Source organism: Elgaria multicarinata, chromosome 6, assembly GCF_023053635.1.
Source record: "Elgaria multicarinata webbii isolate HBS135686 ecotype San Diego chromosome 6, rElgMul1.1.pri, whole genome shotgun sequence".
Classification (NCBI taxonomy): Eukaryota; Metazoa; Chordata; class Lepidosauria; order Squamata; family Anguidae; genus Elgaria; species Elgaria multicarinata.
The window spans coordinates 49,459,083-49,477,404 of NC_086176.1; the positions used below are offsets into that span (position 1 = coordinate 49,459,083).

An 18,322-nucleotide genomic window follows, 5' to 3' on the forward strand; every position below is an offset into this window, starting at 1 on the left:
CTTAAACCCTTTCCTGGTATGCAAAGGATCTTAGGAGCGCTGCCACCTGGGGTGTAATTTAGCTAACAACATCAACAACAATGACAGCTTTATGCTATGGGGATAATTCGAGGGAAGCAGGTATGTGGGATGAAGCCCATAGTGATGGTAGGGAAACGTGAAAATGTACTTGTCTGATGATGCTGTCACTGTAAAGAGAGTTCATCTACATGGTAAGCTAATCATATATTGAGTGGATGCATGATGAAGCCTACCTTATTACAAGGTGAGGGTAGAATTACTAGCAAATTTTTCTGAAACTGAAACCAGAATTCCAACCAAGTTTTGAGATTGTACATTGAACACACTCTCAAAGCAAATTTTCTAGATGCATGTCTCTATACCAGTCTTCATCCTGGGTCATCCCTGTGCATCCACATAACACACAGGGTATCCCAGGAGCAGGTAGGGACTATCCCTGCATTTCCCCAGGATATCTGGGAACACTTTTAGCCTGGTTTTTCCCACGGTCTCAGGATGATCCCAAGGACCATGGGCGGTGTGGATGCCTGTCCTGGCTTCTTCCCTCCTCCCTGCGAATAGCCGGGGTCAGCAGAGGGAAGGAGCCAGGATGCGGGGAGTCCAGGACCATCGGGGTGGGGGGTGGGGAGTGGGGCTAAGTGTTTTGTTGTTGTTTATTTACTTTTTCACTGGAGCACAAGTGCGCTCCAGCTCCTGTCTGTTTTTTTAAAAAATGGTGGGCACGGCGTCCTGCTTCCTCCCTGGACATTGCATGCTGCATGTGAACCCAGGGGGAGGATCTCGTGATCAGCATATAGTGAGCTCCCTGCTCCCTCCCAAGGTGTAGACAGGCCCTAGATCTCCGGGAGGAAGTATTAGAATCTATGCTGGTTATCTGTTGCACATGATTGGCAGGTCAGAGATTGCTGTCTCCAAATGGCTGCTTCCACAGAGACACTCTGAATGGAAGGATTTAAAGTGCATGAATAAGCCAGAGTCCAGAGGCCTTCATGTAGTGGAAGGAAAACAAAAACCCTATTCAGACATCCCCAGTCAATGGAACATGCGAGGAGGGAAGTGTGCTAGCCCCACACCTTCTGTTGATGCATTTGTCACTCTCTACATGTAGAGGGCAACTTTGTGAAGAGGAAATCCTCCACTCTCTGTGGGGGCTCCGCACATGATCCAGAACACCAATTTTCCGGTATTCTGGATTGCATGGGAAGCTGCCACAGATAAAGGAGGCACTCATCTTCACAAGGTTGCCCTCCATGTGTACAGGGTGCAGAAAGCAACAATTTGGGCATTCCTAATCAACGCTAATTGGGAACACCTGAATCTCTGCTTAAGATCTGTCATATATACTGTTCTACAATTCCCCAAGAATAGCACCATGCTTGGGGAATTGGTTGGAGGAACACTTTAAAAGGATAATCTTAAATTTGGGGAAGTACAGGAGAGGTCATTGCTCCTATTGTATGATCCTATGAATATCTACTCAAAGTGAGTCCCATTGAACTCAAGTACATTTGTACATGATTATAGACTTAGTACGTCACGGAGAGAATTATGCTATGCAAATAGGGGAGGCAGCGTGGCTTAGTACAAGAGCCTTGCTTTGCATGCAGAAGGTCCCAGGTTCAATCCCCAGCATCTCCAGATAGGGCTGGAAAGTATCCTGCCTGAATCCCAGAAGAGCCATTGCTGCCAGTCAGTATCAACATTCCTAGGCTAGGTGGACCAATGGTCTAACTCAGTTCAGGGCAGCTTCCTGTGTTCCTCCCTAAAGAATTTTACATGTACATTTACATTTTGTTGTATAATATTGATTACTATTCTTATTTTAAACATATTGTGAGCTTCTCCATATTTACAAGAAAGGGTGGTGTATGTGTGCACTCTTCCATATCGAGGATTCAGGCGGCGGGTGGGGTGGGTGGGTGTGAAATCCATGAAACATTTCAAGCTATAGGTCTCAGTTTTATGAGCAGTTGTGGAAGGATGAGTCTGTCTGAGACGTTCTAGGGCTCTAGGGAGTATGAGTCAATGAGAAGCTGGCAGGCTTTGAATTCTTCTGTTCGGAAACAGCACCTTCCTCTTAAATGCTAAATGCATTAAGGAATAGAATGGGGTGAGGCACAGGGAGAGAGAGACAAAGAGAGAGAGAGAGAGAGGGAGGGAGGGAGGGAGGGAGGAGGAATAGGGGGTGCTGCAAGAGACTAAATGTACTTTCATACAACTAAAACCAGCTTCTAGTTGGGGGCTCAACATGCTACCACCTCAGGCATGAATGTAACAAGTGTGAAAGATGTGACAGTAGTGTGACCTGCTCTGTCATTCTTGGCTCAGGGGAATAGTTCTTCATTTGACCTTTGCCTTCCAGGTCCTCTTACGACACCAGCTCACCTTAAGTGAACAAAGAGTAAGAAAGTGTATACATTCATGCTGTCTTCGATCTTCTCACCTGCTGCTGTGGCAAGACAAGGACAAGAATAAGAATCTCTCAAGCAGAGTGGGACCCCGGAAGTCTCTTCCAACAGCGCATGGTGGGTTAGTGCAATAAATAATGAGACGAGGGTGCATTTTCTTTAGGTTCTTTTCTGTGGGGAAAAATGGTTGCAACAGCTCAGGGCTGCAGAGCAGACAGAGACCTTCTAGCTGAGAATGCCTTGGCTGTTAAGGTGGCAGGAAATAAAAAGAATCAAGGTCAAAGGATGAGATTTATTTTCGCCACTGGCTTTGGCCCTGACATTCCCATGTTATACTGGCAAGGGTAAAGTACAACAAATTAAGAACTCAGGGTTTGGGGGAGATAGTGGAGCAAGATCACAACCCAGAGATCATGTTTGTCACTGTAATAGCTAGGAATAGTTAACAATTGGACTGGATAAGAGTGGCTATTAAAAAAAAAAACCTCACATTGATCATTATTTCCTTCTAATTAGGCTAATTTATTGAAAATGCTCACAGTTACAAGGATCAGTACAGCTGGTAGAGTATTTCAGGTGTCATCACTGACTAGGAGGAGAGAAAGCAGACCACTCTGGAGGTGTCCACAGCTCCTTAAGCTTCTTCAAAGCATCTGATTGAATGCTTGTTGGCCTAACATCTATTATGAGGGCCACCAGCCCTGGTACCTTCCCCTAGCAAGAGCTATTAACTTGGGGTGAGGTTGGGTGGTAGGGAGGAAATTCATAAACTGCCTTTAGGAAAGTAGAGAACATAACGACCATATTATGAGAACCAGTTCTTCAAATCACTTATGGCTTTGGAATCTAAGACTGTGGCTGTTACTAGAGCCATTTCCTCATGTCATGGAAACTTTGGGTGCTTCAAGATGACACTTTTATTATCCCTCATCCGTAGAATTTTCAGAGGATCCAGATGATGCTGACCACCATTTATAACCCATGTTCCCTCACCATTTCTTCCATCATTTTTCTTACTAGAAAAACACACGGTCATCAGTTAAGGGTGGGGTGGGACACAAAATAGTGGCACATTGCCTTTTGTTTGGTAGCACTAATCTCTATCTGGAAGTGCCCTTTGTCCATTGTCTCACTAGTTCTCTGAGAAGATGAAAGATGTTACTTAAGTTGCAGATCTAATCTCCTCTCCCCTCCCTGTCCATATTTTGCAGAACACCACAGCATATAATACACGATTACTGAAAAACTAGAAAACCGTATAGCCTGCATAATGAGCTGTAAACTCTGAGTCTGTGCATTCTAGTAGTTTCTCAGCAGCCCTGGCTATTTCTAGTTCACATTGTTCAGACAGTGAGGGCTGTTTACTGCTCAATGACAGTTTTTCTCCTTTTAAAATAAAGTTTTCATGAGGCCTCTCACCACAACACAGTAACCTGGCCAAACCTTTTATTTAACCCCACGCCTTTTCTACTAAGCACATTCAGCTCTAATTAAATCTAAGAAGCTTTTCTTAAATGAAGGCCTGCAAAATGCAGCATCAGGCTTTCCCTCCTTACTCAGGCTTACTCATCATTGCTCTTTGACGGAGGTAACTGTTTCGAGATGACTGACAGCTTTTGAGGAGGAAAAACCCTAATTTTCGCGTGGTACGGCGATCTTGGAAAAGGGTCCCTATGCAGCTCATATCCTGGAACAAGCTGTTATACCTTATCTCAAAAAGAAAGCTTAATGTCTGCAATGATAGATACTCTTCCATCCTGTAGGGGGAGCATCAGCAAAGACCTCATCTACTAAGGAGCCGGATCTGCTCCGGGTCATGTATCACACAACTGAGGGAAGAGTTAGTGAAGCAGCCCTGTAAATCCAGTGGTTAGCATATCAGTAAAAACCCGGAGCATTGTAGTAAAACCTCTACATTCCCTTGAATAGTCAGGGCACTATTTAAATTAGTTCTTTCTAGAACTACTAATTATATCCCTAATAATTATAGTTTTTAAAGTTCTACTCTGCACATTTTAACCACTATTTCCAAATAGGCTTACATTCATTCATTCATCCATTCATTATATTTCTATGCCACCCAATAGCCAAAGCTCTCTGGGTGATTCACAGCATGATAAAAACATAATTTAAAACCTTTGACATTCAATAATCTAAAACAGTTTGAAAACTATTAGGGCTGATTTTAGGGAGGGGGGACTAAAACACAAGGGAAGTCTTAACCTGGTGCCAAAAATATTACAATGTTAGTGCCAGACAGACCTTACAGGGGAGAGCATACCACAGTCTGAGGAGGGGCACCACCAAGGAGGCTCTCTCCATTGCTGCTATCCTCCAAACCTCCTCCTCAGAAGACCGGAGAGCATTCCAGGTATGAACCAATCCATTCACTACAGTCAACATCTCAGGCCTTCCTCCCAGAGAGGTTTGAAAAAACACTCCAGGTGTTGCAGTCCCAAGCTGTATAAGGCTTTATAGGTCAAGACCAGCACCTTGAATTTGGCTTGGAAATGAACAAGGAGCCAGTGCAATCAGGCCTGAATCTGTGTTATATGCTTGACCTTTTGGAATCAATGCTCTGTTCACGCCTTTACTCTTGCATAAATGGAGCCTTTACTGTCGCCATTTACACAGTGGGGGAAATTACGTAATTTCTAGAGGCTCCATTGTCACACATAATGGAGGCTCCAGATGAGAGCAGATGGCTGCTGGGCACTCATTGAGCTGCACAGGTGCTTGACCAGTGCACCTACAAATGCACTGTGGACACCTGACTGGGTCTGGGGGGACAGACACAGGGCAGTCTATCAGACATCCAGACCCAGTCGGGCATCCATGACATCCATAATTAGGAATAATGATGGAAATTTCTCCTATAATGGCAGTTTCTCCCATAATGTTCTGGGGAGAGCTCAGAAATAGGTCAAACTTCAAAACCTGGGTCAGTAGTTTATTCATAATAGAAGCCAACATTCAGCATAGAGCACATCAAGCTTTATGGGGGATGGAATGTTGGATTGTGGGAGTTCTGATGCTGCCCCTGAAACATAAACTCATTCTTATGAAATGCCAACTTCATTTTGCTATATGCTTGGGAGAACACATGCTTTATATACAGAGTCCCATGTTCAATACCTGGCAAATCCAGGCTAGAAAAGGATTAGGTGGCAGGTAAGATCTGAGACTGGAGAGTTGCTGCAAGACTAAACAAATAGGCAATCTGGTGCCCTCCAGATATTTTGAACTACAACTTGCATAAACCCTGACCATTGTCCATGCTGGCTGGGCCTTATCATTTATTTATTTTTACATTGATATCCTGCTTTTCCCCCCTCTTGCAAGTAATCCAAGGTATGATCCTCCTTTTCTCCATTTTATCTGCACAACAACCCTATGAGGTAAGTTAGGCTGAGGGACTCAGTGACTGGCCCAAAGTCACACAGTGAGTTTCATGGCCAAGTGGGAACTAGTACCCAGATCTCCCAAGTCCCAGTCCAACACTCTAACTACTACTCAAAACTGGCTGTTTTATCAGAGTTGCAGTCAAATATCTGGATGGCACCAGGCTGTTTACCTCTCGTTTAGATGGACAAATTTGTCCCTACAAGTATAAGACAACTATCTATCTATCTATCTATCTATCTATCTATCTATCTGCAGGATCAAGGGTACAATTTGGCCCCTCTTGGGCTTCCCAGTCTTCAACTTGTAATATATAAGGCATTGCCCAGCTCCTTGGTCATAGGATAAAAATAAGCCGTAATATCATTATAGCCCAGTTCAATCAATGGAGAAACAGATAAAATAAGTAAGGCCATTTGTTTGGAGAAAATTGAGAAAACAATCTCTTGGCTTTTAGACTTTTATTTTGATAACAGATTAAAGCTGTAGTGCTTCTATTACTGGGTAGGGCCACTAAATCAAACTATAGGCATATCCGTAGGATAGTATTCCAGTGCCCTATTTGTGTTTATGCTAGAGGCATTGCTGCTGTTTTTATCTGGTTGAGTTTTTATATTGTATTTTATATTATGGTTTTATACTGTTGTTTTATACTTTGAATGGTTTTAATTTTTGTGAACCACCCAGAGAGCTCCGGCTATTGGGTGGTATAGAAATGTAATAAAGAAATAAAGAAATAAATAAGACCCCGTCACATTGGCATCTAGGTGGGGATGGCATTTATACTGTCATTATGCACTGTCAACAGAAACTTCGTTGAAGGAAGTGAATATACAACAACGTATGTGGAATCAAATTTGCCTCCTCAGATCATGGGTGGTGAAGTTTACCTCATAACAGAGGCCAACATTCAGCATGGAGCAAGCCAACCAACTCTCCGCTCCCCTTCATGCCAATATCTAGAAATAAAATCAAAATGCAGAGCCAACTGAATTCACCCTGCCAAATGACAGGATATCCAGAGGCTTTTCCTATGTTCTTGCAAACAGCCTGTCTAGCACTGGCAATCTTTCCATTTCATGCTACCAGGAAGCATTCGTTGATTCTTCTGCTTGGCAAGGCGGATCTCCTTTCCAAATTCTCGACAGATTTATTTTGGTGGCTGAGCAGGCAGCAAGAACTCATTTACTCTGGGAGGGAGAAAATAAGGTCCTTGGTGTGTAATGCCCAGTAGGCATACTCGGAGGGAAGGCTCAAATTGGCTTTGAAAGGCTAGCTTGATACCAGCTCAAAAATCTTGTCAACATTCTTTGGACTTCAGTAACGGCATCGCCCTGTGTTGTCTGTCAAAGCAGTGAAACTGACACATCCTGATGGCATCTCTGGAAACACTACGACTTTTCCAAACCCCACTTGATGGGAGCCTGCCTAAAGGCAGCCAAGAATACCAGGGAAACAGGTTGCACTAAAAGAATACAAAGCAAGCAGGAATAGAAATGCTACTTTTTTAATGCATTTTTGTAAACTCTTCAGCATTACCATGCTCCACCTTGTAAGTACTACTTCAGCCTCTAGACATGAGGAGAGGGGATTGAGGAGGAAATCCACAGCTAGTAGCCAATATTTTTTTATTCGCTATCAGAGCTGAGGATTCTCTGAGGAGAATATTGTGGTAAAAGGCAAATCTATCCATAGTGAGAATGAAAGAACTATGAACATTATAATTGCTTATCTTTGATGTTTCAGTAAATATGGTGAGTACCAGTGGATTCAAAATAATATGCCAGGTTTATTTATTTCAATTACTACCCAACCACTTCACATAATTGAGGGAGGTGGCAATTTAATTTAGACAAACAATTAATGTTAAAACATAATTCTATCTATCTAAATTTAAAATTAAAAAACAAAACAAAACCCTGCCTGCTTAACTTTGGCTGTTGAGCATCAGTTTTAACTATGAAGGAGACTCATATTACAGTTTCTATTTCGTTTTTGTTTTTAATGAAGAACAATAATATTGGGCTTCCATTTTGTGTTGAAGAATAGCAGGAGAATATGTCTTGCTTAATTCTTTCCCTGTCTGGTTATTTTTCTGCTCAAAATCAGTTCTGCTCCTAAGCCACTTTTCACTCATGAAGGGAAAGCTATTGGTAAGAAAAACAGTATCCATCCTGGGGAGGTGAGACATACTTGCCTTATTTAACTGACATGGTATGTTCACAGTAGCCAAGTCTTGATGATCTGTTCATTGCATCTATGCCCCTAGATTAAGGAGACAAGATTGTAGTTTGTTGGGGTTTAAAACAGTGTTTTGCTTGCAATTTATGACTGACTTGTGTTTTTCCTAGCAGCTCATAGCCATAGAGTTCCCTTCCTGTTGTTTTTAAAGCACACTTGGTGAGTGTCCTGACCTGTGCTGGTATGCAATACACTTGTGAAAGGTAGGGGGTGGGATTAAGCCAGAAAAGGGAGGCATAAATTTGCCCTCTTCTTTCCAATATGGTTGCTTATACATTGTTTTTAACAAATCTCCAGCCTTTTTAAGGAATTGCACATATTTTTGGTATCTCAGGATACACTCTGGAAATGGCATGATCTTGGACAGGATATGAGACAGGACTAATAGTTATGGATGGGCAGCACAGGACAGGACAATGTCATTGGGAGAGTGGCCTGATCAGAGACACCTGTAGAAATCAAAAATCCACTTTTCAGGATATACAGATTTTGTTAAATCAGTTTTGTGGATTGTCGGGCACTCTTCATTCTGTGATCTGCTCATTGACAAATACAAATTTTTGTTTTTAACCAGAGTTTCGTTCTGTTTGCGCTAATTCACTTGCACAAATGCACTTGATCACATTAGTTAATGTGCATTTGCACCGATCTTCCCCCAAAGTGAAAATCAGGTGCGTGGGTCCACAGGTTCTGCGTGTGTTCGAAAAAGTCAGTCTGCCGTGGAAACCATGGGTCGGATGCAGAGAAACCTGAACACATTTGAATCCATCACAGATTTCTCTGACATCTCTATCTGCTTTAAGAATGTTTCATCCCCCAAAGAAACCCATTTTCTTTGGTATCCACATTTTGGGGGGAGGCTGCAAAAATCCATTTACAAGAGTTCGCCTTTCCTTCCTTCTATCCACTGCAAGTGCCTTGTGGTAAGAGAGTGATCAAGCAGCTGGCTGGTCTGTGGAATTTGCTGAAGGGCTCTATTGATGGCTGCACTATGTTTATTCGGTAGCGGTTGTTTACAGCACCTGTGGGTGGATTAGCAAGTCTTGACTTCAGCTATTTGTTCAGCAAATTTAAACTGTGAGCTGTGTGTATAATTAGGAGGCGCTGTACTTTCCACTTGGTCACGGCACCAAGCTGACCCCTGCTCTAGGCGAATGTTATTCTAAATAGGATAGAGCTGGTAAGATCCCTCTGGGATCAGCTGCAGAGTCTTCTGTAAGGAACGTTTCCTTAAGGAAAAAAAGATACATAAATATATAGCCAGCATGCTGGCAGGGAGCCCAATAAGAAACTGATAATTAACTTCAATCTTAAGTGATTTCTAGAGAAAAACCAATTGAGTTATTCAACTCTATCCAACTACTTGAAGAAGTGAAGGGGAAGATTATGGAAAAAATAAATAGAAACATATTTTATTTATTTATTCATTTATTTTGTATAAAAGAGCCAATCATCAGGTGCCGTCCCTGGCACTAACATTTAGTAACTGATAATTGCTGTAACTAGGGCCAGTGAGCTTTGCAAATATTACTCAGTAAATTTTAATTAGCACCCTGGGGATTGAAGCATTTCCGAATAAGCTCATGGGAGACTCTTCCTCCCCCAACTGGTGGCAAAGTGTGCTGAGTAATTTTAGATCAGCCTGGCTGTCAGAGTGGATCAGTATCATCTTGCCACTTAGGCTGGGGAAAATGCACCTGCTTCGGCATGGAAATAAGGTGCATTATCTGCCAATTTGTGCTGCTTATTTTTTGCTGCTGCCCCGGTTTGACAAGTGGGAAATGTGGATGTGGGGATTATTTATTCCTTAAACTGGGGGTGGGGCAGGGACAGAATGAAGGTTAAGACTGATTGGGTTGGGAGGGAGAGAGAGAGAGAGACCCTCGGTGCTTACAGGACACACCAGACACCCCCTTATTCTGTTTTTAAATAAATATTTTGAGGACTCTTCTTAAAATATTCCATGGGAGGAAATAGTCATCTTGTTTCTGTGGCTGGTTCACTCTGATGCGTGAAAAGAAACAGGCACAAAGAAGCATTAACAGTGGATGATGGATGTTGCTAATAACGCGCCAGAAGTGGCTCTTTTATTTTAAATAATGCAGATCACTTTTCTTATCTAGCTCATCAGTATTTTTAGTTTAATAAAGCAGGGCTGTACACGTAATGTAAAATGGAATTTCCATTTTCTCTCTTGGTTGCAGAAGGTGGCTTGTTGAAAATATCTGTGCGTTCCTCAAACGGCTTTCCTTCTTGCACCCCTGGCAGTGAGCAGCAAATCTGTGGAAATCTGAGCAATGGATTAGAAGCAAATCTCCAGTGAGCAATTTCTCAGTAGACTTGTGGGGCGCAGTGCTTGGCTGGTGTAAATCACCCCATTTGGCCCATTTGAAGTGAACTCTAGATAAAGGGGGTGGATACAACAACAACTTGCACATTTGATGAGAGAGGGTAGCTCCTTAATTGCCTCCTAAGTAACACTCTTGATTCCTCTTGTATGGTTTCCTTACTTCCTCTCCAACACCAATGCTGTTTTTTTTATTGTTACAAGTTCACTGAGTTCAGGAGACAATCCTGAAGGGTGGAAAGAAGTCAGCATAATCCAATTATTAAAGAAGCTACCTAGAGCCATACCAGGCGATTACTGACCAGTGAGCTTAATGCCAGTTGCAGGGAATATCTTAAGAAACTATTTTAGGTTATCCACTGAAATGGGAAAAAAGCCACATTTTAATCAAGGGTTGGTAATACAGAGGGAAAGTCAACAAGGCCTAGGAATGCCAGCACTGCATTGATCATAGTAATCACTGAGAATGTGAAGTTTTGGGTTGTGGAATCAAAAGATTATATACTAGGAGCCCAGGACTGTTCTTCAAGCAATCTTCTTGAAAGATCTGCAACCGTCAACCTGGAGTCAGAATGGGGGGGGGGAATTATAGTAAGAGCTTCACAGCTTACTTGCTTTATTGTCTTCCGCAAGCCACTTAAAATAAAAGAGCCCCCTTGAGGAAGCTGCATTTGCCTCCTAGAGCAGAGGTTACATCTCTTGAAGTACTTAAAAACACACAACAACTATGGAATAGCAGATAAGAAAATGAAATCTGTTCTCAGTTAACATCAAAACTGGTATTCGCTGCAGACCAAACATTCAGCAATTGACAGACACCAGGCCAGATGTTGAAGCAGATAGTAGCATTCTAAGCAAAGATTCAAGCCATTTCTAATCCTTATTCTTCACAGTAGACAAGTAGGAATGTTAAGATAAAGTCTCTAGATCTGGTATCAACCATCTAGTTGCAATAATATTTTACATACATTTATAAGTCACAGGCTATGACTAAGAATATATGAAGAAATAATATGACTTAAGAGGAATGGATCCATAATAATAATAATGAAAAGAGAGAAAAATATACACCACTGGCCATGGAAGTCAAAGAATGATGGCAACAGGAAAAAGTTACAATTATTCCATTAGTCACATCAGTCACCGGCATCACATCAAAAAACTATACAGAAAATCTTCAGAAATTGGGCCTACCAAAATACATCCACACCAACATCCAGAAAGCAGTCATAATTAAAACATGCTCAATTGTCAGGAAATTCCTGAATCTGTAAAAGACAGCATGACTTGGCAAAGCCCATCAGGTCCATCTAGAAAAACCACCATGAGCGAGAAGGAAATAATGATGATGATGATGATGATGATGTAAACTCAATGTAAGTATCGCAGCCAAAGCAAAAGAGAAGATGCACAGTATTGGCTCATGCTTTTCACATTTTTGGTTTAAATGCTAAACTATCAGCTGGACTGGGAGGTCCCAGATTAAAATGCAATAAGGTGGATCTAACACATCTTGCTGACCTCCCATACATAGCTTTCAGGCATTTTCCTCTTTCTATATTTCTTGCTTGCTTTCTTGCTGTGGCTTATCTGTGCCATTCCAGTATTGCACCTGCTTGCAACAGTGCAGCTGTTGTGACTGATTTTTTTTAAAGGTCAATCAAGGAGAATGACATGCAAGCAAGCCCAGCTTGATCCCAGTCACAGCAGTTAGCCCAGCATAATCCAACACTCAGAGAGACACAAAATATGCATTATAGGAAGGAGCATGGAACACAAGGCAAAGACACTGACAGCCACGTGGATCCAATCAAAACATCCTGTAGACACAAATCAACTTAAAAGAGTGTGCTTAACTGGCAGGTCTGTATCTTAGGTTGCTTTCACAATAGTATTTCACACCAGCTTTTGAAGGCATAAACCAGAATAAGTGTCTCAACCCACAGGAATGTATGCATTTCACAGGGATAATATTTGTGTTAAAAGTTCACAAAACAGTTAGGGTGGAATCCTATGGCTATTTCGTAGGGGTGTGCATTCTGCTCCACAAATCCAGAGCTCCGTCAGAGGCTTTGTCGGAGCTCCGATCTCATGGAGCTGATCGTGGCTTGTGGAAGTGTGTAGGCAGCCCAGCAGTCACTCAGCTTGCTTGGCCACTCCCTCACAAATGTCCCAGCATGGCGTGCTTGGGTCCATTTTATTTTAAAATAACTTTTTCTCCAAAGGACCACCAGCAGCAGCAGCAGCAGAATCAGCAGCAGAGAAAAGGGTGGGCCTAATTTTTGGCGGGGGGACGGGACACTAGGAGAATCACCTCTCCCTCTCCCTCCTCTCCCTTTCCCTCTCCCAACACAGCCAGAGCCAGCAGCAGTACCCATTGCACGCCTCATGATGGAATAATAAATAATAAATATGTGTGCTGCTTGTACACGAGTTTTGGAAAAAAATTGTGTGCTGCAACTCACACTCAAACTAGACAGACTGCAGAAAACACAACACAGAACTCCCAATGGATTTTTTTTGTGCATTTTTATATGTGTTTTTAGTGGAGTACACACACACACACACACACACACACACTATATATATATATATATATATATATATATATATATATATATATATATATATTTAATTAATAGCAGGCACTGGGGGACGAAATGTAGGATAAATTATTGGAATAGAAAGATAAAGAGATTTGTTTGTATTTTTAATATAGTTTTTTGGGGGGAGTAGACTGGGTAACAGTCAAACACAAACACAAGGGTGGGGTGCTTTGAAGCAACTTGGATTCAAACACACTGAATGAGACAGACATACTGGGATTTCAAGAATAGTTGGAAAGATAAACCATTTTTTCCTAATTTCTTTTGAAATTTCTCAGTGGGGTAATAGGGTAGAACAAGAACACGCACCCACAATAACAGGTGAGTGTGGGGTGAGAAAATAAAAGCAGACAGACACACACAGAGAAAAGCAACCCAGCAATAAAATAAAAATTAAAAAATTAAAAGGAAGCAGCAGCAGCTAGAAATGAAGCAAACAGAGCAAGCAAGCACAGCTACACAAACTGAGAGCTCCCTCTCTTTCTCTCGAAATCTCTCCTCCTCCCTTCCCCAACACTCAACAAGGAATGAATTCCAGGACAAGAACAAAGAGGTTTTATCATTTGCAATTCCCTCCCCCTAAGCAACATGATTGGAGGGGGGACAGGGAGGAGACTGGCTATTGGTTAGCCACAGATGTCAATCTCAAACCTTCCCCATCCTTCATCCCTCATCATCATCCTAATATGGAAGTGTTCAGTTAGTTGTCCTTCAACAAGAAAGAAGCCCTCATGTCACCTAAAAAACCCTTGGGGGATACGGATCTCTTCGGGGCTATGAATGATCGTGTACCTGCACTGCGGGTTTCCATCATTTTTTGAACCTCCCCCTAACTGCACCACTAGTTCAGAGGTCTGTCGAAACACGCCCCCAATTTTCGATGCAGAACGCACCTCCCTACTATTTAGACACAATTCCTACAGCATGCTGGCTGGGAAATGCTGGCACTTGTAGGACTTTTTTTTCCTACTTAAGCATTCTTAGGATTGCACTCTTAATACAATAAGCAGGTGAGTTAGTTGCTAACTATACAGCTTCAAACCACATTTTTGACCATTACTGAGTCTGGTGACTGCTAAGCGAGTCTACTACTATTACTACTACTACTACACTACTACTGCTACTACTACATTTATGCTTTCTTTAGCACCAGCAGTATGCTAGTTTCAGTAATGTAGATGTGATACACCCTTGATGCTTTGTACATGGGTACATAGATGCCTCAAGGTCTGAATAAATGTTTCTCATTCATTATCAAGACCATTTTAATGTGAGGTCACCACTTTTCTTGGCCAAATACACCAAAGGAAGAACACAGCCCTTTTCCCATTGCTGCTTCTGTATATTTTGCTATGAAAAGTGGTGAATTGCTGTTCAGAAATGATGCAAGGTGGGTTCAATTTCCAAAAGCATACCAGTGCGTAAAAAGAAAGTGGAGAGCAGCCCATACCCACAGAATACTGAAGGCTCCCATTCCCCAGACATTCAGACTGTAACAAACAAACACTAACATTAAGCATGCATGTGGTAGATGTACAAGTTTCCTCATATGTTCTACAGTGTCTTTTCAACAACATCATATATTTATGCATTTATTTATAAACGTTGAGTCTAGTTTCTGAGCACATGGTGAGGCTAAGGTTTTAATTGGGAATTTTCTGCCACAAGAAGCAATGCGGATGAGGGCCAGGATTAACTTGGTTGGCAGTTTCAGCTGCTTAGCATGCACGATTTGCTTGGCGCACATACTGTATGGTGCTTAGTTTTGACAGCGCTATTGTGACTGACAAGAGGATTGCTCTGTCTCCTGAAAATGTACAACACAGAACATTCTACCAGTTGAATAATTCATTCAGAGCTTCCGCCAACAAGAAACAAGTTGCCTTTCAGTCATTTGCCTGGGGTGGGAGGCTGGGTTGGGTGTGTTGTGTTTTTTTGAAAACTGGGATGATGTCAATGATGTTTAATAGAGAGAGGTGTGATAATAAGCTTGAAAGGAATTGCAAGGGGTAACATCTGCCTAATAAATGCAAAGCTACTTAAAAACACATTGGAGAAGGGGTGGGAATCAACTGCGCTTTGAAATAACCTTTATGATTTGGAGGAAGTAAGAAACAAATGCGGCCTTGACATTTAAAATGCAAGAAAATGTTTAATATTTTAAGTTGAATTTTATGCTGATTTCAGATGACACACATCACAACATGACCCCACTAGGAAACTTCAGGGCATAAAAAACAAGGAACTTGAGATGAACTATAACATTTTTGTTCCAGCGTGGATTTCCGTGTGTACTCTGAGGCCATAAGCCAGCACAAGAATTGTGTCTGTTTAAGTCTTATTGGTTTGCTCCCAGAAAACATTACACACATAAACCATTCCCTGTATTTGAAAGCAAAGTGAGGGATGGGGGTCACTTCAAAAAATTGTGTGAGCCGGAAGCATCCATTGATACATTGGAGCTAGCCTTCAATGGGAATGGTTTATCTGAAACCGACAGGAAATTTAGGATTCTGATTTGTTTTATGCAGGCGTTAAATAATTTTGTTGCACATATCTAGTGAAGTCAATGAGCAATCAGTGGGGTCAAGGATAGCAGTTTCTGACACTAGGTTGGGCCTCTGAATTCAGGCTAGCTATAGCGGCAGTCAGATTACTAGTGCATAAGAACATAAAAGCCATGCTGGATCAGACCATAGGTTCATCTAGTCCAACATTTTGTTCACAAAGCAGCCAACCAGCTGCCCATGTGAAACTCACAAGCAGGACATGAGTGCAACAGTCCCCTCCCACCCATGTTCCCCAACAACTGGTGTACATAGGCAGACTGCCTCTGATACTAGAGGTGCCATCAGGATTAGTAGCCATTGATAGCCTTCTCCTCCAGGAATTTGCCTAACCGCCTTTTAAAGCTATCCAAATTGGTGGTCATCACTACATCTTGTGGTGGCGAATTCCATAGTTTAACTATGCGCTGTGTGATGAAGTATTTGCTTATATCTGTTGTGAATCTCCCACCAATCAGCTTCATCGGATGATCCTGGGTTCTAGTATTATGAAAGAGGGAGAAAAGTGCTATCAAAGCTTAAAGTGTTAGCCATCTTTAGGGTGGCTGGGTGCTTGTGGATATGTCCACCATAATGTTGGCAGTCCACTGCTGCACGTGTGCTTCTATGGCTTGGAGTCTGCAGTATTTATAATTGGGGGTGGGGGGCATAACACAATGGCAGAGCGCCTCCATTGCATGCAAAAGGTTCCATGTTCAGTCCATGACATCTCCAGGTAGGGTTGAGAAAGACTCCTGTCTGGAACCCCAGAGAGCCATTGCCAGTCTGTATATAAAATACAGAGCTACATGGACCAAAAGTTTGACTAAATATAAGGCAGCTTCTTATGTTCCTACATTTGTCTATTCGATTCATTATGACCCTGTTCAGATGACATGCTAAGGCATGGTGGTTAAGCATTTTTAGCTAAACATTATGATGCTATTCAGACAACACACTAGGCACGGTGGTTAAGCACTTTGAGCTAAACATTATGGCTAAGTGTGTTGTGTAAACTGTGACTTGGCGTGTCGTGTGAACCATTCCAAACCATGGTGGCTACGTAACCATAATTTAAACATGCTCACTAACCATTTGCTGCAAAAAGTGTTAGCAGCATAACCATGGTTTAGGTGTCTGAACAGGCCCTAAATCTATATGTTCTATTTTCAATACTGGCCTAAGACCTCCCAAAGTCCCCCAGTCTGCAGTCATGTCCACAAAGTTATATAAAGATAGAGCATAATCCAGCACAGTTAGCCACTTTTAAGTCAGCGATTTCAGTGGGAAAGCAGTTAAGCACAAGCTGTATTAAACCCTCAAACCACAATAGGAAGCAGGGAACTCTATCAGGGGTTGCCTTCATGGACAATGATTGTGCCTTTCAGATTTTTTGTGACATATCTCATGCAATAACACAAGGGCAGAATAATAATAATAATAATAATAATAATAATAATAATAATAATAATGATGATGATGCCATATTTGGTTTTACTTTTTGAAATCAAATGAAGCTTATTTTAATAGCCAGAGGTAGGCAACTGATGGACCATTTTAATATTCTATTGCTTATATTTTAGAATATCACTATTATTCATCTAAAATGGTTGGGGAAAAGTGGGATATAAATAAAAGAAAGTAAGAGTAAATGACTGCAGCTTCGACTTATGAGATTTTAATCTACCTTCTAATTCTTCTTGTCATTTTCTGCTTTTGTCATTTGCCTTCTGAAATTGGTGCGGGATGCAAAACATGCTAAGGCTATCAGCAGGCATATATGATTCAGATACCAGATGTGAATCCTAAAAGAAATCTGTTGCTAATCAGAGCAGACTGCAAAAGGTGGAAAATACTCACAGGTAGATGCACTGCCATTCACATGACATATGGATGATAATTACATACATTTCCTGGGTTTGCCTTCATAAAGTCTAACAGTTGTTTTGGGGGCTTAACCTGGTGGGGTTTATATGACTAATAGCAGATGGAAGAGAAAATGAAGCCCAAGAGGAGAAAATGTTTGGAAATGGCTTGTCAGAAATGAGGTCTGTCCTTTGGGCATTGTCAGTAGGGTATGATAATTTGATTTGAACGTGTTTGGGGTTCCACCTTTCACAGTGGTGATCTCCTTTTTAAGGTGGGGCCATGGCTCAGTGGTAGAGCATCTGCCTTTCATGCAGAAGGTCCCAGGTTCAATCCCCGGCATCCCCAGTTAAGGCAGGAAAAACTCCTGCCTGAAACCCTGGGAAGCCGCTGCCAGTCAGTGTCAACAATACTGGGCTAGATGGACCAATGGTTTGACTCAGTATAAGGCAGCTTCATATACCCAACCAGCACACCCATTCTCTCTCTCACTCTCTCTCTCTCTCTCTCTCTCTCTCTCACACACACACACACATGATCTCAAGGGAAATCAATTGTTTAGATGCATAAATGAATGAATTATGATGACACAAGTAAATCCATTTCATCAGAAATGAGCTCTCTTTAATTTACTGAAATTGATAATGCTAGGCTGCACAGATTTGGCAGCAATTTCAGAATACTGGCATGAAACTGATTAGCATCAGCTGGGCTGAGTATCTCCCCTCAGAAACCTTCAGCGAATGCCTGAATAAATTTGTCCATCAGCAGGAGCATCCTGTTGTCCCAGCAAGGAGACTGAAGTGATAATGCGGCATGTTTTGGTATTTAGTTTTCCATTTCCCTTTTAATAACTCAGAAATGATGTTGAGATGATGCAATTTT

At 41.8% G+C, this 18,322-nt stretch overlaps 1 non-coding gene across 1 annotated transcript; it reads left to right on the forward strand.

Annotated features, from left to right (window-relative positions):
* Positions 1 to 17,713: 17,713 nt before the first annotated feature.
* On the forward strand, positions 17,714 to 17,785 carry TRNAE-UUC (transfer RNA glutamic acid (anticodon UUC)). The gene has a single exon. It is a non-coding gene; the product is annotated as a tRNA-Glu (tRNA).
* Positions 17,786 to 18,322: the final 537 nt, after the last annotated feature.